The 23,238-nt window shown below is 45.4% G+C and overlaps 1 protein-coding gene and 1 non-coding gene across 2 annotated transcripts in view; both read left to right on the top strand.

Moving 5' to 3' along the window:
* Positions 1-23,238, top strand: part of LOC114658639 (interferon-induced protein 44-like) — a 636,217-nt gene that overhangs the window by 85,003 nt on the left and 527,976 nt on the right. The gene's annotated exons all lie outside the window — the stretch shown is intronic.
* On the top strand, positions 15,045-15,198 carry LOC114659827 (5.8S ribosomal RNA). The gene has a single exon (XR_003717595.1). It is a non-coding gene; the product is annotated as a 5.8S ribosomal RNA (ribosomal RNA).

Here is a 23,238-nt window from a genome sequence, read left to right as displayed (position 1 = left end):
TTACTGGGAACGGTGAAGACTACTTGGATCTGAACAACACACTTCTACACATCCGATGCAAAATCGTCAATGCCGATGGAACTAATCCGGCCCCCGTGGCCAAGGTAGCCCTTGTTAATTATCTGATAGCCGCTTTATTTTCACAAGTGGATGTGACCCTCGGAGACCGCTTAATATCACAGAGTTCCAGTCTTTACCCGTACAGGGCCCTTTTTGAGGGTCTGCTAAATTACAGCAATGAAACTCTCAGGTTCCAATTTGCGTCGGGTCTTTTTTACAAAGACACGGCCAACGAACATGAAAACACCGCCTTGGACGGTCCGAATGAGGGTTTCAACATAAGAAATGGTTATACAGCCCAGGGTAAAACAGTAGAACTCCTTGGTCCTATTCATTCTGACCTATTTTTTCAAGAAAAATTAATTCTAAACAGGGTGGACGTCAGAATAAAAATGGTGCGGAGCACAAATGAATTTTGTCTGATGTCCGGAGATGCCGAGCGCTACAAAGTAAACATTTTATCCACCGCTCTTTTTGTCAAGAAAGTTAAAGTTTTGGTGGCGGTGAAATTAGGGCACGCCCACGCCCTCACGACCGCCAATGCCAAGTACCCCGTGGAAAGAGTGAATATGAAAGTTCTCAGTATGCTGGCAGGGATACGAGTGAGCAATCAGGAGAACTTGTTCTTGGGGCAGCTGCCCAAGTAAGTGGTCATAGGCATGGTGGATAATGAGGCGTTTTTGGGGGATTACGTAATGTAATTGGCATTCAGGTTTATCGTTCTACTTTTCTTGCCTTGAAAAAATAAATTTTGGACCAAGTAAATGATGGACAAATTCCTGTGGTGAGTATATTTTGTGAAGAACCTCTCTATATCTTCGCTATGACTCGCCTGTTCCATCAAATCGTCGACGATCACCAAGTTAACACGGTCAGGCGGCAGTAGTTCATCGTCGCTTAAGGAGACGGGTGACCCCTCCAAAAATTTGGCTTTGGGAATCGGGCTAGCAGCTCGTCGTACAGAGGCTGCCAGCAGCTGTAAAACCAGACTATATTGTCAGGGCGACGAGAAAGCACATGTTCTGCGTGCTCCAAAAGCTTTTTCAGATAATGCGATTTGCCCGAACAAGAGGGTCCCAAGAATTCTAAAATCAAAACCCTCTTTATTATCCATAGGGGAGAGTTGTGAAATCGGGCAATAGAATCCTTTTGTTGTACACCACTCTGAATCTTTTTCTGAGTGGACAATTTTGCAACGTCAGGTTCTGTTGTTCCTATGAATCTGTGTGCCATGAACCGTTATTTCTTTCGTGAGATCGTGTTCTACAAAACTATGCACTAGATCCATTAAAGAGTATAGGTTTACCGTTTGAGCCGTTTCGTGATTGAGAGTAATGCCCTTTACCTTCAGGCAGACCTTGCCTTTGAACGTTTTGTACGCATACGTTTTCGGACCCCCAGAAACAAACTCTTCTATGAAATCATCAGGATCTAGTTCGCTGGTGAGTTCCCCTAAATAGTCACCAAGTGGCGGGATGTACTGCCCGGGTGAGGCTGTGAATATAACGGAATCTGTATATTGTATATCGTTGATTAGGCTTCTGACCAAATTTTCGCCAAGGAGAATTCAGAAATAACTTGGAAATTTGTCTCTTAGCGGGGTTAGAGGTGATGTTTTCATTCTCCAATAATACACCTTCTTTTATGAAATAGTCATCAACATAGCACTGGCAGGATGCATCATCCTGGGCCCACGAGGGCCACCCAGAGGCTTCCTGTTTGCCTTTTAGATGAATTTTGATGTAATCGGAAAATAAATTGGAGGTGCTCTGTTCGTAGTGCCATATCTCATGTATTTTTAAAACTCTATACCCTTTATCTAAGGCTTTTAGTATTTCAACGCTGCACCAGGTTCCTGTTAAAGACCTTTCCTGATCATTGTGATGGAAAAGGCCGGTGGGTGTTTGGGTTTCTGCACACATACGGCACAGAGTGAACATCAATTTACTGCAAATTCTTAAAGGGAGGGCCGGAAAATATAGATTACGAGGGGGCAGCATGGTGATTTTAACGAGCCCGAAGTAATGTTTAAGATCTGCAAACTCCTCAAAAACAAAGGTCGGATGGCCGATTAGGTAGGTTTTTGTTTAGTTGACGTAAGGGTACAGACTTGTAAATTCATAATAATGCATTTGCCTGAACTTTGGCGTAACAGTCTACATAAAAGGACCCCATCTTTACTTCACCGTGATTCAGGGCATGTCGAATGTTTATTTTTCCTTCTCGGAAAGAAACATCAGCCATTGAATAGAAGCATTAGAATAAGCTTTGTGAGTGCTTTTGTAATAATCACTCGGAATTATTCCAATCGCATTATCAGGCATGCAATTTTGTCTGTACATGGACAGGCGGAGAGAAGCTAGGGTCATACACTAAAAAGGATCAATATTACCAATCCTGAGCACTTCCTCTCTAAATTTCATGCATGCTGTTCTCAAAATAACCACGTCGTTTCTACAATAGTAAGCCATTTCTTGTCTAAAGTTGAAGGTTCCGCTTCAATCGAATCGTACCTAGACAAAATTTCCTCTCTTTCCTGGCTCATCATGTGTTGAATGCCGTAATATTTAGGCTCGGGGTACGCCCCGATGTAATTTTGATTTTCAACGGTGTTAAAGAAATGGGGAAAGTATCCTTTTTGAGCCTGGAATCCCATGGTATGGGCATACTGCTCAATTTCATGGGTAAGAAGCTCAACGAGTCGATAAATCTCAAGTCGTAATCTTCTTCTATAAAACAGATTAGTTTACAGCCCTGAGATGTAACAATTGGAGTTTGCCCGCTCTTGACGAGATATTTCATTAGGAAATAGCCGTCATACCCTTTAGAATTGTGAGCTATGAACGTGTACTCTTGGTATTTCGGACGTCAATATCTGTGGAAGAACTTTGCGACACAGTCCTCCCCGGCCCAACTCCACGATTGACCGTTCTAATGCATGCAGTGGATGTAATTGGGGATATGGATTCTGTCATCTTGACTGCACTCAAAATCATAGAACACGTACTTTTCGTGCAGCAGTCTTTGCGGTAAGCTTTGAGTAAAACACTGACGATTATCATCCGTTTCTTTCATGACCATTCTACAAACGCGACAGTGTTTGGGTCGACACTTGTGAAGTTTTGACTCGGCATTCACTATGTATCTCCATTTGCAGAGAGGACAGGCTTTATGGATGTCGCAGATACTTTCGGACCTGCGCGTCTTTTCATTTAATTTGCGCGTTTTGTGGAGTTTGAAGCAAAACCTTGATCAACAGAAACGATGACAATCGTAAAGCCTCCCCGTCAACCCAATGACAGTCTGTAGATAAACAGACGTCACAGTGCTGCTCACAACTATGTCGTGATGGGCTAGAATACCCCGTGTAGCAAAAATCGCAGATGTAGTCAAATCCCAGAAAGCCTTTTAGATTCAAAATACCGTAATAATGTTCATGATGCAAAAACAGGAAAGCCGCCTTTGTTTTTCTGTCCCGGGACGCTTCAAATTTTAATAGAGCGTTAGTGTTCGGTTTCCGGTACCAGACGATAATATTAATTCCCATTAACCTCTCAAACTTTTCAATATCTGAAAACATTACTTTCTGATCCGTTGATAATCCGACCCCGACATGCAATCGACGAGCCTCTTGTTCACACAAATTCTGATTGTTTCTGAACCTAGCGTTTAATACTGCCAACAAACCCCTATCAAAACAGCACTGATCATCTGGGTTGAAGGAGATCCATAGGTGCTTCCGTGTCTTTTGAATGATTATATCATTGAAAAGGGTACAGGCTTTATGCCTCGATCCCCCAGATGGAACCCTCACTACCTGAATGATTAGCGTCAGACTGGAATCGGCTAAAATAGTAGTGTGACTCTGGAGAAGTAATTCAATTTGATTAAAAAAATCCTCCACAGAAAGCATACCTGCGAGGGTTAGGGAAAAAACACTGAGGCTGAGAGATTCGGCACGTAATTCTAACTGCACTAGATCCCTAGGATTCAAAGTGCTCATAAAACTGTCTAATATTTGCTGAAGGGTATCGTGTATATGATTAAAAACTTCGGCGAATGAATCAAGTATGTAGGCCTCAGAAAAATTGAAGCGGTGTCTAATCTAGATATTGTTAAATTTTGGACGCTCCGTTATAAACAAATTATTTAATCTAGAAGTGGAGGGCTGCGGGGAGCTTACTGACGGGTCTGGAGACGAAAGATTGTCTGTATGTGAGGTAGATGGCTGTGGAGAGTTGGCTTCGAGACTCGAGTTTACCTCGGACGGAATAGTCACTCCGGATCCTGTCTAGGGAGTTGAATTATCCGACCCTGTTAAGTCATCAGCAGGCGAGTGCTGAAGATGGACCATGCTGCACCCTGAGGTAGAAGGCTGTATTACCGTGTCAATGACAGGGAAGTGTTGAAGTGGGGATCTAATTGCGCCGGAGGAGCATGAGGACCCTGACATCCCCGAGGTAGAAGTTTGTGGGTTTTTAGATTCGTGTTGAGGGTATTAGGTTGTTGTGAACGGCATGAAGACGTTCTGACCTCAGAAGAGGTATTCTTCAAATGATCCAGCAGAGCGTTAAATGCGGCTATTTCATCAGAATTTAGAACCTGGAGTGAATTATTAATGAGGTCAAAATTGTCGATCGGATGTGTCACTGGGTGTGGTGATTGAACAATTTGAGGAGATCGCTGAGGGGGCTTTATAGAATATTCTAGATTATCAGACATCTTTTTTAATATTCTCAGGTTTTCACTGGACGGTCTTTTCCTACCTTTACGCCCTCCAGAATATTCACACACACCGTCTGTATCACTGCCACTGTCACTGCCGGTGACGCTGCTGCCGCTAGAGCTGCTTTCAGGCATGACCTAAATTTAAGCAAAGGTTACAATTATGAACACAGAATATAATAATCTGCAATCAATGTTATTTTTCATGAAAAAAAGTAATATAAAACTTCTCCTTTAATTATGGGTTAGAGCAATGTAAAAAGCATACATATGCATCAAGTATAAACACATTTCGGGTATGGAATTGTACACAGGAGCTTCTAATTCTACAAATTGCACCAGTAATCAGTGAAGTTGTTCAGTCAGCTGCTCCAGTCTTTCTTGATGTCTCCGCTAGTGGTCAGGACGAAGGGAATATCGGGGTGAATAGCGACTTCTACGTCGAGCTCCGCAGTCAGAGTGAAGCTTTGCCGACAAAGGGGACCACCGGTTAGAATAAGAGGGTGTTGTGGATAGTGGAGAAGACTGCAAGAGATTGGAATTAAAGCTGAGCTCAGAGGATGCTGTAGAATGCTGAATGCCGCTCTCAGAGAGCGGGGGTGTTTATAGATTCTGCCAGTTATGGTACAGGGCTAGATTTTCTGATCTGTCCAACACTTGCGTTAAAATACCTGGGGGATTGGGACCTGGAAATAAAGTATGAACTTCTCAGTTAAAGACCTCTTTTCACAAAATCTGGATTTCTGTATGCCTCACACGTTTCTTTGGTAAACTGAAATCTAAAATGACACTTACTGCTGTTGGGCAGCCCGGGGGAAACCCTTTGAGAAACTGATTCACTCTGTAAAGGGTTATCGTCTAAAAAACAAAAGGCATACACTCTTTAAAATAACAAGCCCCGCTTCCAAAGCGGTTCATACAAAATGCAGGCTCTCTTTAAACAAGCAATACACACACACACAGCTCATGCATTAAACCCTGCAAGTTCTATTCCACATCGCACCTTTTCATGCACGATTCATTCCGATAGAAGCGTGTCCATATAAAAATTCTAATTTACGGTAGCTAGACAGACTCTCGCCCTAAATAGGTTATTTGTAAATACCCGAAGCACTTTAACAAAGCGCCATCCCTACATCAAGCTGGATAAAAAGGACATCCTGGTTCTTAAGATAGAATCTCATAAATACAGGAACATCTTAAACCTATTCATTTACACATGAATCAACAATACACTTGATACATCTAAAAGTCACCCGGACTTTGGGGATACTAGGATGTATTAAAATAATTACATTTAGCGAAATGAATGAATGAAAACACTTACGTTCCCAAGATCGCGTACACACACCTGTGCACGAGCGCTCCCAAGATCGCGTACACACGCACACACACACGCGCACACACGCACGTTGTAAACAGAGTATTTTAAAAAAAGGTTCTTACCTACTTCCGCATAATGAATCAAAGACTCTATAGGAATATAGCCCTCTAATAAAAACAAAAATTAAAGGATTCAACCATCCGTTTTTAAAACAGCCTTATCACTTACACATGACCCTTCATTAATCCCTTTCATGAACGGTACAGACAGATAGAAAATGTCCATATAAAAAGGCTACAACTGATCATGCGCGCAAACGCACACTCCCTCGCGCACACTCTCTCGCACAAACATACCCACGCGCAAACATGCCCCCGCGCAAGCACGCCCAAACTTTATGCGAATATTTAAACATTTTTAAAAAAGCCTTACCGTTTTCCGAGTCTGCTCGGATGTACAGTTCTAAGAAAAAAATATATAAGGATTGAGCCAATCGCTAAGGTTTTTAAAACATACTTGTTTAATGCTTATAAGAATCATGAATAGGGCTTACCGTGGTCCTGGTTTGTCGGTATGAGGCTCACTGCAGAATAGTCTGTATGAACAATAATTATATTTCATTTAGTCCTAGCCATAAATACTAGAAATCATTAAGAAGTTTGTGAAAACGCACCGTCATGGCTGAAATTAGCAGACATCTTGTTGTTCTCAGGGTGAGCGGAGAAAAGGCTTTGGTTCTGGACGCATCTCAATTTATAGAGAAAAGAGTGGTATTTTGGAAGTGATTTGTGATAGCCGATAACCAGACATCCATGTATTGTCAGTTATCCGGGGCCACATCCGTGCTGTCAGTTCTCTGGGGTCACATCCGTGCCTTTGGCCAGACACTGAAAAGTCCAATATTTTAAAAGTCAACTTTGTAAGCAGTTGATTTCTTTTAATATCACAAGGTGATATTAAGCCATCAGCCTTCTTTACTGGTAGAATAGGAGAGTTTACAGGAGAATATTTGATAGGAATTATAGCCCTTCTTTCAATGAGGTCTTTATGTACAGCAGCAATTCTGAATTCGGCCTCGGGAGAAAGAGGATATTGCACATGGCGAGGACGGAAGGATGACTTCAGAAAAATCACCAGAGGTTCACAATTTGAGATCCTGCCAAAATCGTTCTTTCCCTGAGACCATAGGGTGTCAGGAATTGAATAAAGCCATGGGAAAAAGTCAGTTTATAGAGAGCATAGAGAAAGAGACGGGTGACAAAGGGAACAAACGACCGGTAGGTCAATTTGGATTAATACCTTAGTTATCAGATGGTCTGAAGTATCAAAAACGCCTGGAGCGACGTATTACCAATCAGTCCTATTTAGACATTGCTCGACCCATTCCCCAATTTCAACCCAACGAACGGTGTTAGATTTGGCCAGGGAAACATGGGGGACCGAACCTCCTAGATAGAAAATGTTCTGTATGTGAGATGGACTGAAGCAGCAGCTTTAGTAGATGAAATGAAAATGCAAGGGATATGAAGGGTCTCTGGGCAAGTACCTGAAGAAAGGAAAGATTCTAACCAAGGCATGTCTACTTCAGTGGAGAAATATTGGGCAGTACAGTGGAGGGTGTCGGGGACTTGAAGGTGGGGAAAGATGCATGAAGGGAAAGAGTGTAGGGCTTTAAGGAGAAGGGTGTGTGGGGAGATGTCCAGGGTCCAGGCTGCAAAAGAGGGTTTGGGGAGTGGGGAAGTTTGGCACAGGAGCTTAGGAATGGAGCAGTAAAATCCTTGTTCTGTCAGAGAGATTGAGACTGACAGTTCAGTCATGAGGTCTCTTCCTAGTAGATTGACAGGACACAGATGATTTAACAAGAAACGGTGAGTTAATGGAGAGCTGTCGGTGCTGAGTTGCACTTGCAGAGGCTTTGAAACTAGTAAAGTGTGTGGTTGTCCTGAAGCAGTGAGAACCTTCACAGTGTCTTTCGAGGCAGGGACCTCCAACAGCAATAAAGTGGAGCGTGTGGCTCCCGTGTCCACAAGGAATACAGTTTCCTTGCCATTTACTATCAAAGTCAGTAAAGGATCTGTGTCAGCATGACAGGTAAGCAGAGGAAACTAGAAAAAATGGCTGGGGGTCCCTGCTAATTCCTAGGACCAAGGAATGTCATTGGGCTCTGGGAGGGGGGGTGGTGATGGCGGACGCTTGTTTGGACAGTCACGTCTGAAATGTCCAGGTTCGCCACAGCCGTAGCAGGTGTAAGATGCTGGAGGTTGCTCTAATGAATTAGGCATTTGTGTGAACGGATTGGTGGATGCAGAGGACTGGAAGCCTTGTCCCCTTCCACGCCCTCTTCCTCCGAAAGGGTTGCCACGTCCACGGCCTTGGAATCCTCTGCCCCTGCTTGTTCCCCCTGTGTAGTATTGTAGTTGTGCTGCAAGCACCTTAGTCTGTGTATCAGATTCTTTTTGCTTAAATTGTCTCTCAGTAGCTCTGCATGGCGTTTCACTTCCTCAAAAGTAGCACTCTCCCAGCCTATGCAGGACGTGCGGACTTTGTTTTGAATGTCACTTCTTAGTCCCGAAACAAAAGGGGGAATAGCAGCACGGTTTCGGTCATCGCTGTCTTCCAGACCAGAATGATTTGCCATCAGGTCTTGTATTCTGTGTGTCCACTCATTGACCGTCTCATCATTCCGCTGCTTAGCGGCTGATATGAGCGATCAGTCTGTTCTTTTTTTATATTTTCCTGCAATTGCAGTTTTTAACAAGTCCCATGATTAACAGTTGCCCAGGTAGTGCCTAGTTTTCGTCGCAGCACTTGTGTCCATTCTGCAGCATTTGGCTTATACACATCGTCCAATTGCTGGAGCTGTTCCACAAATTTTAAGCCACCGATTCCCTTAGGGTTGGGTAGTTCGGACACCACATCTTTCAGTTCCTGGAAAATCCAATTGCGATGTATCATTACTGTGGTGAGATTGTTAGGTCCTGGAGGTTGATTTGGATTGTTTCTAGGGTTAGGGACCTGTGTTAATGGGCAGGAAATGTCGGGGCCGGGTGCCTGATGGTTTAGGGAAATGAAATTGAGCCCTAGTCCTTGCTGGTGGGACATGTGGCTTCTAGTATGGCTAGAGACCGGGGATGGGAGTGAAACCTGTGTTCAGGGCCTAGTGGACCGAGCGCCCTGGTTTTCATCATCCGGATTTGAATGAGGATCCGGATCATTATGATATTGTTCATCGAAAAAATCTGCTCCGGGTGGATCATCAGCTACTAGTGGTGCCAATGGGGCATTTGGAAGAAGAGGGGGAGGTGGGGGTTGATAAGGAGGTGGAGAGTGAATAATTGGGTAAAGGGGATCCCTTTTGTCTGATTTCTTTCGCCTATTTTCTGGGTCTGGCTCTGTCTTAGGGTTAGGGTTAGGGTTAGCACTTTAACAAAAGGTTCAAGGACAATACAACAGCTTCTGTGGCATAGCGGTAAGATTTGCTGACTTGTAATCAAGAGTCCCTGGTTCAATCCTGGCTGCCTCCTGTATTTGCCGTTTCAGTAGTGAGCTGCTCTTATTTTTAATATTATACAGTACACACGTACATTTGGTTTGCGTCTGTAACAGACGGTGTATAGGACTTGTAAAAGTTACCATTTTTTTTTCACTTTTATTCTCTCAGTCAAAATCACGATACATACTACCGCCCTAGGGATCTGACGCTGTTAGTTTTTATTTGAAACTGGGAATAACTGTAGATCTGAGTGGTGTTTTGAGGCAATGGAACTGAGCATTCTCTGATCTGGAGGGATAAAAGCTGACACACAAACACTGGCGAATCTGCCTTATTCGTATGTCACCGTTACTTGATTTTATTTTATTCAGTTTTATTGAGTGATGCGTACACTTCTCTCTATGCTGTGGTTCCTATTACATTGAAAGGGCGCCTGACGCTGACTCAGTTTACTTTCCTGGGGAAAGCGGTGGTCTTGGAACAGAAGCTTGTCGATGTTGCATCCTCCTTTTCTTTTTCCATTGCCTTTTCTAGTAAGATGCGACAATGAAGTTCCTCTGCAAGGTGAGCCTTGAACACTCTTCTTTTCTCAGTGGCCCCCATACATGCCCTGCACAGTACATGTGCGTTGATTGCCGCCAAGTCAAGCTTGTTAAAGCACACAGCAACTGGCCACCTGCGTGTTCCTGCTCACATTTAATAAGCTCACACCTTCTGGTGCATGATGTCAACGCAGCACGGAGAAAAAAAAGAAAGAGACAAATATATGGGACATTGGATATAAATTTATCGTACTTGTAAAAGTTAGCTTTTTTCAGTTTTATTCTCTCAATCACGATCACGCTGTATCCCTCCCATCTGGCTGTAACTTACAGCGCTAGCATAAATTCACACCCGATCTGGCACATCGTTTTCAAATAATATTGCATTAGTGCGATGATGTTTTCTGATTGGTACTATTCAGGTCATAAAATGATTTCTTTAAAATGTTACAAATATTGTCTCTTTCTTTCAGATGTGTAATAGAAACCACTGCATAAAGAGAAGTGTGTACATTGCCACAGGTACACATGTCATAAATGTAGGAAGGACGGTCCTTGCGTGTGTGTGAACTGTTAACATTTGAATTTGATGATTGCATATAGTGCTGAACTGACCTCTCTGTACGATTCTTTCCTCTGCATGTCGTAGAGTACAAAAGAAACAGCAACATGTGGGGACTGGCCAGATCAGGGAAAAAACAAAAAAGCACACGGTCACTGATTACAAGTGTAAGATATTATGCGAATGAATATGAATAATATGAATAATGTTGCATCCGTGCCATGATGTTGTCCGAAATGTACTATACAGGTCATAAAATGAATAATTCCAAATATCATATATACCTATGTCTCTGTTTTTTGTTTTATTTTGACATCATAGACCATAAGGTGCATACTAATACAGCATCAGATCCCTAGGGCGGTAGTATGTATCGTGATCATGACTGAGGAATAAAAGTGACAGAGAGGTGCGATGGGATTTAAGGTGGGCTGGATCTACGAGTTTTTTCATAGGCTCTGGTAATTCTAGTGTTAAAGGCTTTGAAACAGAATATCTCGAAAGGGCAGTGGAGCTCCTCTCCTTGATGCCTCCTTCCAGTTGGTCTTGTTTTTATAGCCCAGGGACTAGAGGGGTGCAGCTAGTTGCCCTCACTGGGTGCTTAATCTGTGCTGTTGAATAATAAGAAGATAAAGAAAGTTAGCAGGTGTGCCCCCTCTGAGCTGGGATGACACGTGATATTTCTAGCATGTTCTTCCTGTGTCAGTGTGGTTTTCTTTCTATATTTCTTCCACATCATGATGATGTCCAGTATGTGTTGGGAACACTTCCAGCTTTAAACTGACTCAGGGTGATTCAGTGGATCCAGAGGTGGGCTGCCATTCTGTCCAGGGTTGGGTCCAAGAAAGACTGCAGGTCCTTGTGGTAGATGAGACAATTCCTACCTGTGAGGACATATAATTGTTTTTTTTTCTCAGTTATTTCTACTTTTAATATGTCAATTCAAAAGGACTCAGCCTGTGTTGTATTTTTTAATTTTAATTTAGCAAATATATTTAGCAAATGGCATTTTATTCACAAAAAAATGTATTCTGCTAATTTTGCATATCATAGTCCAGGCATCTAAACTTCAGTGATTGGTTAAACCAAAAAATCACATACTGTACACTTTATCTCCTTTAGTCTAATTGTTTAAAGTTCATTCCCCACACAGGGCTCTCGAACTTTTGCTGTTTCCTTTGTACATAACGTTTAACATGTGGAACGTTTTAGGCTGAAAACACTTCATGCAGGCACATGTACCTCCTGCCTTGCCTTGTTAGCTCCATTCTCCTAACTCATCTGTGGCCACCAATCAACCCTTGCAACCTGTGCTGTGGCTGTCCGTTCTCATAACCTTGAGACTACCCCCAACCTGAACCTTGACCCCAACTCATCCCAGCCTGGCCCAGTGGACTGAGGACTCCCAGTGGCCCCCAAAATACTTTCACCCAGGGGAGAACTGAGAGGCCTGGTGAAATTTTTCTCCCTGTCCCCTGGGCGGGGGCTCATTACATTGGTTCTGCTGCCATCCAATGGGGCAGGGGGTCATGTAAAGTCAAGCTGGGCAGGGGATCATGTAAAACTGGAGCAGGGGGTCATGTAAAACCAAATTGTGGTGAGGGTCATGTAAAAAGTGGGCAGAGGGTCATGTAAAACCAAACTGGGATGAGGGTCATGTAAAAAAAAAACCGGGGTCAGGGTCATGTAAAAAACGAGCATGTGGTCATGTGGAATTAAAGTTGATATGGATTCATGTAAAAATGGGCAGAGTGTCATGTAAAATAGCTCCCAAAGACTCTTTTGGGGTGGGGGGGAACTTATAAAATTTGACTGCGCTTCGCCCGGGGGACCGCCAGAGATCCGGAGTGGCTGAGGCTGGGGTAGCCATGCCTGGGGAGAACCTGGGAGCCCGGGTGAAATCCACCTTAGGTTGGCACCCCTCCTGAAGGCTCGTTTGGGGTCAGGATTTTTCAGCACCCCCGGAAATGCTCACCCTGTGTTGGAATCAAACCCCCAGTGAAGGTGAGGAGGGAGTCGGACTGGGGGTCGAGATAGGCCAATTTGCTGCTGGGGCCAGCACCCTTCACGAGCTCCCCACGCCATGACTCTCTGCACTTCAGGAACCCCTTCTGCCTGCCTAAGGCACCCGGAGACACGATTTCTATGGCACCCATAGATGAGAGCGCAGATCCCGCCCCCTCCCTGTGGGGCGCCTGGGTGCTGCCTTTCCTAGCAACAGGCCTGGTCTCGGAACCTCCCGCATGGGAGCTCCGACCACTACGGATGATGTCTGTTGGAGGTGCTTTCCTACTGCCTACAGGTCTACCTAGTTGATCCTGCCAGCAACATATGCTTGTCTCAGAGATTAAGCTATGCATGTCTAAGTGCACACGGAAGTGACAGTGAAACTGCGAATGGCTCATTAAATCAGTTATGGTCCCTTTGATCGCTCCACATTACTTGGATAACTCTGGTAATTCTAGAGCTAATACATGCAAACAAGTGCTGACTCCCATCCTGGGAAGATGCGTGAATTTATCACACCAAAAACTCACCTGGGTCCACGCGCCCGGCCAGCTTTGGTGACTCTAGATAACCACAGACCAATTGCGCGCCCCCCCCAAAGGCCGTAATGACTCATTCCAACGTCTGTCCTGTCAACTGTCGATGGTGCTTTCTGTGTCCACCGTGGTGAATACAGGTAACAGAGAATCAGGGTTCAATTGCAGAGAGGGAGCCTGAGAAATGGCTACCACATCCAAGGAAGGCAGCAGGCGCGCAAATTAACCACTCCCGGTTCGGGGAGGTAGTCACGAAAAATAATAATGCAGGCCTGTTCGGGCCCTGTAATTGGAATGAGCGTACTTTAAATTCTTGCACGAGGATCCATTGGAGAGCAAGTCTGGTTCCAGCAGCTGTGGTAATTCCAGCTCCAATAGCGTATATTAAATTTGCTGCAGTTAAAAAGCTTGTAGTTGAATCTTGGGATTGAGCTGACAGTCCATAGTGAGGCTGGCTACCACCTGTCCCAGCCCCTGCATCTCACAGACCCTCAATACTCTTGACTGAGTGTCCCACGGGGTCTGAAGCATTTACTTTGAAAAAATTAGAGTGTTCCAAGCCTGCTCCCCTGCCCAAACATTGCAGCTAGTAATAATGGAATAGGACTCCGGTTACATTTTGTGGGTTTCCTGAACCGGGGCCATGATGAAGAGGGACTGCCAGGGGCAGAGGTGAAATTCTTGGACCAGTGCAAGATGAGCGAGAGCAAAAGCATTTGCCAAGAATGTTTTCATTAATTAAGAATGAAAGTAGAAGGTTCAAAGACATTGTAGTTCCGACCATAAACGATGCCAACTGTCGATCTGGCATTCTTCCCAGAGACCTGCTGGGCAGCAAACTGGGAAACCAAAGTTTTTGGTCTCAAAGCTGACACTTAAAGGAATTGACGGAAGGGCAGCACCAGGAATTGAGCCTTTTGACTCAACACGGGAAACCTCACCTGGTCCGGACACGGAGAGGATTGACAGATTGACTTTCTCAATTCTGTGGGTGGTGGTGCATGACTGTTTCTAGTTGGTGGAGCGATTTGTCTGGTCAATACCAATAATGAATGAGATTCCCTCCTGCTAAATAGTTGTGTGACCATCTGCATCAAACTTCTTAGAGGGATAAGTGGCTTTCAGCCACATGAGATTGAGCAATAAGAGGTCTATGATACCCTTAGATTTCTGGGGTTGCACGCGTGCTACACCCTGCCCTTTGTACACACTGCCTGTCGCTACCACCGATGCATGGTTTAGTGAGGTCTTTGGATTGACCCTGCCGTGGTCACTCGTGACCTCTGGTGGAGTGGCTATAAGATGATCAACTTGACTATCTAGAGGAAGTAAAAGTCATAACAAGGTTTCTGTAGTTGAACCTGCAGAAGGATCATTACCGATGCCTCTGTGACGGGACCCCAACCTTTTGGGCCCGCTCCCCTCTCTCACCAGAGCAGTGGGGGGCTGGGGAGAACGCCCTTCCCCATCGACTCTCTGTACCTGACCTGATCCCCCGTCCCCCCGGTGAGAGGTGGGGGGAGGGGGGTTCGCGGCCTTGAAGAAACCTGGGTGGCAGGTGCTACCCTTCCAGGACGGTCACAAAGTTGCCTTAACCACCCTTGTAGGCCGGTGGGGTTAAACTGGGCACCTACCTCTTCGCTTCGGCAACACGGTTCAATGACTCGGTATGCCTTCACTCCCAGCCCGGTGTGAGGGGAGGCCAACTCCAGGCACCCAGGCTCTTGTGCCACCCCTCCTCAGTGCCTCTTGTCCTTCCTCTTTGGGCCTTTGACAGACACAGGGAGAGACAGACTACTCTTGGCGGTGGATCACTTGGCTAGTGCGTTGATGAAGGATGCAGCTAGCTGCAATGACTAATGTGAATTGCAGGACACATTAATCAACGACACTTCGAACGCATGTTGTATCCCCAGGTCTTTCCCAGGGCCAAGTCTGTCTGAGGGTCACCTTTCTGATCAATTGCCATACCTTTCCCTGCAGTCGGTGCAGCTCAGGAGTTCACAGGGTCCCAGGCTCCTCTGTCCCCCAAAAGCAGACCTGTGGTGCTTCCCCAGGCAGAGACGGGAGATCAGTAAGAAACACATTGGACTGGTCATCCCCATGACCTCTGCGCGCTCCCAGAGGGAGTGGAGGTGTCTGCCAGTGCGGCACGCCAGCCCCTGCCCATGGAGACGAGACCCAGTGAAGTTTCCCGACCGTGTCTGGAGTGGGGGATCCAGCCTCCCACCATCTGAGTCAGACCTCAACTCAGATGTGATGACCCACTGAATTTAAAAAGCATATTACTAAGTAGAGGAAAATAAACTAACCAGGATTCCCTCAGTAACGGCGAGTGAAGAGGGAAGAGCCTAGCACCGAATCCCTGCCCACTTCTACCCGGGCAAGGGAAATGTGGTATACAGGAGACCGCCTTCCCAGCGTTGAGCTTGGACCAAAGTCTGTTCTGATCAAGGCTAAACCCATGGCTGGTGTGAGGCCAGTGGTGACCCTTTTCACACCGGGAGCATTTCTCCTCAGAGTCAGGTTGTTTAGGAATGCAGCCGAAAGTGGGTGGTAAACTCCATCCAAGGCTAAATACAAGCTCGAGACTGACAGCCGGCAAGTACCGTAAGGGAAAGTTTAAAAGAACTTTGAATATAGAGTTCAAGAGGGTGTGAATCCACCAAGAGGTAAACTGGTGTGGTCTGTGCCCGGAGGATTCAACCCAGTGGGCCACCTGGGTCGGCCGTCCTGGTGTCGGTGGATCCCTTTCCCCCCCTCCGTCCCTTTTCCGCCCCGGGGGTGTGGGCACGCGGGGTGGGGCATGGGACTGCTGCCCGATCATGCTCGACCTCCGCTGGGTGCAGTTCCTCTGCAGTGGTGCGCCACGACCAGCTCTGAGCCAGTAGGAAAGGGTCAAGGGGAGAAGGTGGCCACCGGTACCTGCTTCTGGTGTTACAGCTCCCACAGCTGCAAGTTCACAGCTTCCCAGGGCCAAGGGATTGACCTGTCTGCTGCACCCTGCCTGGCTGCTTTCACCCCCCCTTCTCTGAGGTGCGGAGGGGAGAGCTGGGAACGGGGCCCCCCGTTCCCCCCAATGCTGCTGTCTCCCAGGGGATGGACTGTCCACAGTGCGTCCTTCACTGCGCCATGCCGCTGGGGTGGGGTGCACCCATGTACCTTGTGGCGCCAGGGGTCGGCGGCGAAATTGGCTTCCCACCCAGCCCGTCTTGAAACACAGATCAAGGAGTCTAACACATGCGTAAGTCGGAGGGTCTTGCTTGAAATCCTGTGGCACATTGAAAGTGAATGGTGCAGTGACCAGACACCCAGACGCAGGATCCTTGACCCCCCGATGCCTGGGTGCACCTCTGCCCCCTCTTGCCTGGACCTGAAAGATGGTAAACTATGCCTGAGCAGGGCAAAGCCACAGGAAACTCTGGTGGAGGTCCGCACTGTTCCTGACGTGTAAATCGGTAGTCCGACCTGAGTATAGGGGTGAAAGACTAATCCAACCATCTAGTAGCTGGTTCCCTCTGAAATTTCCCTCAGGATAGCTGGCACATGCCACATGCAGTTTCATCTGGTAAAGCAAATGATAAGAGGCCTTGGGACCAAAACGATCTCAAGCTATTCTGAAACTTTAAATGGGTAAGAAGCCTTGCTTGCTGGAATGGAGCCGTGGCGTGGAATGCCGATTGCCTAATGGGCCACTTTTGGTAAGCAGAACTGGCGCTGCGGGATGAACTAAACACTAGGTTAAGGCGCCCAATGCCGACGCTCATCAAATCCCAGAAAAGATGTTGGTTGATATGGACAGCAGGACGGTGGCCATGGAAGTTGGAACCCGCTAAGGAGTGTGTAACAATTCACCTGCCAGATCAACTAGACCTGAAAATGGATGGTGCTAGAGCATTGGGCACATACCCAGCCGTCGCTGGCACTGGTGGTCGTGAGGGCTAAGCAACGACAAGTAGGAGGGCTGCCGCGTTCTGCATTGAAGCCAAGTGCGAGGGCCTGGATGGAGCCACCGCTGGTGCAAATCTTGGTGGAAGTAGCAAATATTTAAAATGAGTGCCTTAAAGGCTGAAGTAGACAAGGGTTCCATGTCAACAGCAGTTGAACATGTGGTTAGTCGGTCCTAAGGGATGGGCAAGCACATTTCCGAATCATGGGGTGATGGCCTTGTGTTGCTTCCGTGCCCATTGAAAGGGAGTCGAGTTCAGATCCCCCCAGTGCAGTGATGCAAACAATCCTGGAGAAGCCAGCAGGAGCCCTGGGAAGAGTTCTCTTTTCTTGTTGAAGGGCAGGAATGGAATGCCCTGGAATGGGTTCATCCCCATAGAGGGGGCAGCGCCTTGGAAAGCGTTGTATTGCTGCAGCGTCTGGAAAGCACTTGCTGGCCCTTGTAAATCCGGGTGAGAGGGTGTAAATCTTGTGCTACGCTGTACCCATATCCGCAGCAGGTTTCCAAGGTTAGAACAATGTAGATAAGGAAAGTCAGCAAACCAGATCCGTAACTTTGGGATAAGGATTGGGCCAGTGTGCTGGGTTGGTAAGGCTGAGGTGCAAAGCACAACAAGACTGGAGCCACGACTGGACGAAGTGCCAGGGGTGTCCCCAGGTGGTGACTCTGGAAGCAGGCCGGGCCCTTCCCGTGAATCACCCTAGCTGTGTTGTCCATTGGACTGCCTCTGACACCCTACCTCTGTCCCTGGTGAAGGGAGTGGCAGGGGCTTGGGGAGAGTGCGTGGCCTCGGCTGGCTTCTAGCAGCTGGCTTAGAACTAGTGTGGACCAGGGGGATCCGATTGATCAATTAAAACATAGCATTGCGAGGTCCGGAGAGTGGAGTTGACGCAATGTGATTTCTGCTCAGTGCTCTGAATACCAGGGTCACTTCCGGCTTCTATTATTGGACCCTATCTCTTCCTCCCTGGATATTATAAAAGCCCAACTCCTTTGGTCTTTAGTTGTGCCTGTTTTGAACGTTGCTCTGGAGCCATTTCTTGAAAGTTTGATTTGTTTTGATTTGTACACTGTATAATATAGGGGGTGGTTCCCCAAACCTTTTTCTGCCTTCTTTGTTTTTCATTACAATACATATTAACTTTCTGTTGATTGACATTTGACCTTGGGTTTGTAACTCATTGACAAGAACATGGAAATGTTTTACTTTGGTTATATTCTTGAATTAAACCACACATTTATTTGATATTTGGACTAAAGTCTTCACGCATTATACAGTTCTCGTCACTATTAGTATAACATGGAAAAAGTTTCTGTTTTTGGTATGTGTTCAGCATTTCTTGCCTTGCATTTCCTTTCATCCTACACTTAGAGAGATTGTTGTAGACATGGAACAAAAATGAAATGCATGTGTTCCAAATAACGATATATTATTTACCCTATACAACTCCAAGCACCTTACACCATGATAAAGAGACTTCCACTGGGAGAACATTTCCCCCAAGTTGAGCTGTGGTGGTGGATTGATGGGACAGCAGGCTGCTTGCTGCTTGTGCTGATCAACACATTTACAACACAAAAGACGCTGATGGAGATGTGCGAATGGATTTAAGGTGGGCCAGGAGTATGTCTTTTCGTAGGCTTCAGGGATTCTAGTGTTAATTGCTGTAAGATTCCTAATATGGTCCTCTGAAGTGCATATTTTGCTGACCAATGCTTAGTCTACTATACATTTTCAGCAGGTGAAGTTGTCTGTATTGTTGGCTGGAAAGTTTAAACTGTACATACTGCAGAATGCACAACGTATAAACGTGCCCTAAACAGGCAGAGAACAGAATGAAATTATGTTTAGCAGTGAGTTCATCTTTTTTCTTGTGTTAGCAGTCACTTCTGTGCCTTTTGAATTCAGCTGACTCACTGGGAATACCCTGCGTCTAAGCTTTAACCACTCGCTTGGTGATCAGCTTTGTGTTGTTGGTGTCTTCTCCTAGTCAGATATTGGCTTTTTCTCCATCTGTAATTTTTCTTTACTGACGGATTCAATTATGTTTTCACTCCAGAAAAGATTATAGCTGTTCTCTTCTGAAGCTGTGAAGCACTCTGTGCATATTGGAGGTGATGCTGTGATTCACTACTGCTGCTGTTAATAGGAGACAGACGCCTTTCCTAAGAAAAAGGCACATGAAAGCCTGCTTGGAGTTTGGATACACCTAAAGGACTTTTAGATGTGAGAAACAAGACTCCTTGGTGTGAAGAAACCAAAATTAGCATCATGCCAGGAGGAAACCAAACATCACTCATCACCTGCATAATATAATTCCAGTGATGAAGTATGGTGGTGGCAGCATAATGCTGTGGATTGGTTTGTAGCATTAGGGACTGGAAGACAAGACAATGTTAAGGTTAAGCTGAACTGGTGAAACTACAATGATGTCCTTAATGAAAACCTGCTACAAACCTCTGACCTTTTAACAGGACAGCAACCCTAAGCCCAAAGCAAAGACTACACAGGAGAGGTTTAAGAACTCTGTAAATATACTTGTGGGGATCGAGACCTCTCTGAAAGATCCTGACAATATCCATCCAATGGTGGTCTCCCTACAACCTGACAGAGCTTGAGAGGAGCTGCCAAGAAGAACTGCAGAAAATCCTTAAATCCAGGTGTGTGTGGCCTGTTAAGTCAAACCCAAGAAGACTGCAGGCTGGAATTGCTGCCAAAGGGGCTTCAACAAAGTCCTGAGTAAAAGGTGTGAATATTTGTGTCAATGGGGTATTTCAGTTTTTTGTTTTTAATGAATCTGAAAAAAATTCTAAAATCATTTTTTCACGTTGTCCTTCTGGGGTATTTGAGTGTTGTATGAAGAGGGAAAAAATTAATTGAAATGATTTTAGCAGAAGACTGCAATAAAACAAAATGTGAGAAAAGTTAAGGCATCTGAATACTTTCTGGATTCACTGTAAAATCGTTGCAGATTGGGTTTAAGGCAGCACACACTTGGTTTTTGGCCAATATACTCAACCATTACACCATGATATGTACTTAGAGCCAGCAGGAACTGCACAGCTGTTGCCTAATTTCATCAAACATTTTGTGCACTGAGGTCAAGACCTCTGAGCCCAAAAATGTTTCCATGCCATTTTATTTTAAATGGTCATTGTGGAGTCCAGATTATGAAACACAGCCAATCAAGGATCTGACTTGACAAGATGGTGAAGTTGAATACTCCACTAAATAATGTACTTTTGAAGAATAAACATATTTGAATTCAAAAATACTTTAAACAGTACAATTCCCTACATAATCTAGTCAAGCACAGTAATGAGAGTAAATGTCACTTGTTCCTGTACACCACTGGTGTTAATGAGACAGTCATGAAGGAACACCACTGAGCTGCCCGTAGCACTTCTCTCTTCCATACCTACTACTCTCCTCTAACTGTTCCTCCTTCCTTTTCATATAAACAGTAAAACATTATTGACACAGCAGTAGGAATGTCTGCTTACATTATTATCTTATCATGCATGTGGATTTCTAAGTACCTAACTGGTACCAAAATGTCAGGACACCAAGGGAGGGCTGCACCATTTATGTTGTAGCAGTAAAATCTGTTCCTGTTCCCAGGGCAGAGAAAGTGCTGCCTAAAGACTGAAGTCATGTCTGGTCTCACCTCACCACACCCTCCCTTTAAGGTGAAGATGGGATAAAAGTAGATGACTGGAGCTATCATTTAATACAGAAATCCTGAAGAACACCATATGCTGTTTATGAGAAGCACTGAAGGGCTCCTGCACTTAACGCAGTGTAAAAAGTCTTCTATTAGATGGTGTTTACTCTGCCAAACCTGTTTTCATTTCTTTTTGTACTTTATGACATTCTGTATCTATGAAGCTCTATTGTTTGTCTCTTTCTTTTTTATATACTGCTTTGTTTTTAAACACACATTCTTGAACTTTGTCACACAGGTACATCTCACAGATTTTGACATCCAACCGTTGGTATTCATGTCCATGAATTGCCAAAAAGGCCACTTTCTATCTTGACAATTTCTGTTTAGCCCTTGAAATAAGGCATGGGAAAGTTCATTGGGCTAAGGATTGGGTCACTGCTTTTTGCAGATGATGTTGTCCTGTTTGCTTCATCAGGCCATGATCTTCAGCTCCCTCTGGATCGGTTCGTAGCTGAGTGTGAAGCGGCTGGGATGGGAATCAGCACCTCCAAATCCGAGACCATGGTCCTCAGCCGGAAAAGGGTGGAGTGCCCTCTCAGGGTTGGTGGCGAGATCCTGCCCCAAGTGGAGGAGTTCAAGTACCTTGGGGTCTTGTTCACGAGTGAGGGAAGAATGGAGCGTGAGATCGACAGGCGGATCGGTGCGGCATCCGCAGTGATGAGGGCTCTGCATCGGTCTGTTGTGGTGAAAAAGGAGCTGAGCCGTAAGGCAAAGTTCTCAATTTACCAGTCGATCTATGTTCCTACCCTCACCTATGGTCATGAGCTATGGGTAGTGACCGAAAGAACGAGATCGCAAATACAAGCGGCTGAAATGAGTTTCCTCCGCAGGGTGTCTGGGCTCTCCCTTAAAGATAGGGTGAGAAGCTCAGTCATCCGGGAGGGGCTCAGAGTAGAGCTGCTGCTCCTCCGCATTGATAGGAGTCAGATGAGGTGGCTCGGGCATCTGATCAGGATGCCTCCTGGACGCTTCCCTGGTGAGGTGTTCCGGGCACGTCCAACCGGGAGGAGGCTCCGGGGAAGACCCAGGACACGCTGGAGGGACTATGTCTCTCGGCTGGCCTGGGAACGCCTCGGGATTCCCCCGGAAGAGCTAGAATAAGTGGCCGGGGAGAGGGAAATCTGGGCATCTCTGCTTAAGCTGCTGCCCCCGCAACCCGACCTCAGATAAGCGGAAGACAATGGATGGATGGATGGATGAAGTTCATTGATATATTTGTCTCTTACTTAAATGTTTTTGAAACTGTTTTCTCAGTCAAAGAAATGAGTTTAATCCACATGCAACGTGATGTATTATTTGTTGATGTCTTTTCCCTTTCCACATTCTGCCCCAGGCAATGCTAGGCCACTCAGTTATCAAATGAATACGGGCCTCCTAGTCAGTTGGACAAATCAGGTGATTTACAGGAAACAACAACTTAAAGCCGGCTCCTGTAACACACAAAACACTCTGGTGTGAAGTGTGCAGGTCACTTTCACATTACATTTTCTCTACTGGCAGACTATCAGGTAACAGACCTCGTCCCACCCACAACTCTCAGAGGTGTGTAAAAAGAGAGCAACTCAGTGTCTGAGGGAGAACATCCAGGAGCAGGTAAGTTCTGGGGACCGATCAGCTCCATGTTCCAATGGGAGTAGTAGTCTCTACCTGGTTACTCACAGGCTTTTGGTTGATTGATAATAATAATCTTCTTCTTCTTTCGGCTGATCTTGTTAGGGGTTGCCGCAGCGGATCATCTTCTTCCATATCTTTCTGTCCTCTGCATCTTGTTATGTTATGATTTATAATAATAATAATAATTCTTTACATTTATATAGTGCTTTTCTCACTACTCAAAGTGCCTTCAATGCTTGGATATACTCCCAACCTTATTACACATTGACAGAAACAGGACACGTAACAGAGAGACACATACAGCATTTTACTTGCTTTCATATTTAGTTTTAAGTTTACTGAGATTGCAATCAGTGAAGAGGGCCCTCTTACAGCTAAGCTGTTTTATATCATAGCGGTGATATTTATATACATATGTACTGTATATATTTAACACTCATGAGCCGACATGTCATTTGTTTGCAGAGTAACCGTCAGCTGTCTACTGAGCTCAAGTGAACATGGGAGATGGAGAATCTAAAGGTAGGAAAATTATTTTAAAACTGGCCACTGCCATCTGCTTTACTTTATTCCTTTATTGTTTGAAAAACTGAACAGAAATATATGAAAGTGATTGATACTACATGACAACTATCCCAACTGCTCTGTGTTATTTAGGACTATGGGGAGCTTCACATAAAAACTTATCTATAAGTGGA

Source organism: Erpetoichthys calabaricus, chromosome 10 (genome assembly GCF_900747795.2).
Source record: "Erpetoichthys calabaricus chromosome 10, fErpCal1.3, whole genome shotgun sequence".
In the NCBI taxonomy this organism is placed as follows: Eukaryota; Metazoa; Chordata; class Cladistia; order Polypteriformes; family Polypteridae; genus Erpetoichthys; species Erpetoichthys calabaricus.
This window is presented reverse-complemented; position numbering and strand designations above follow the sequence as displayed.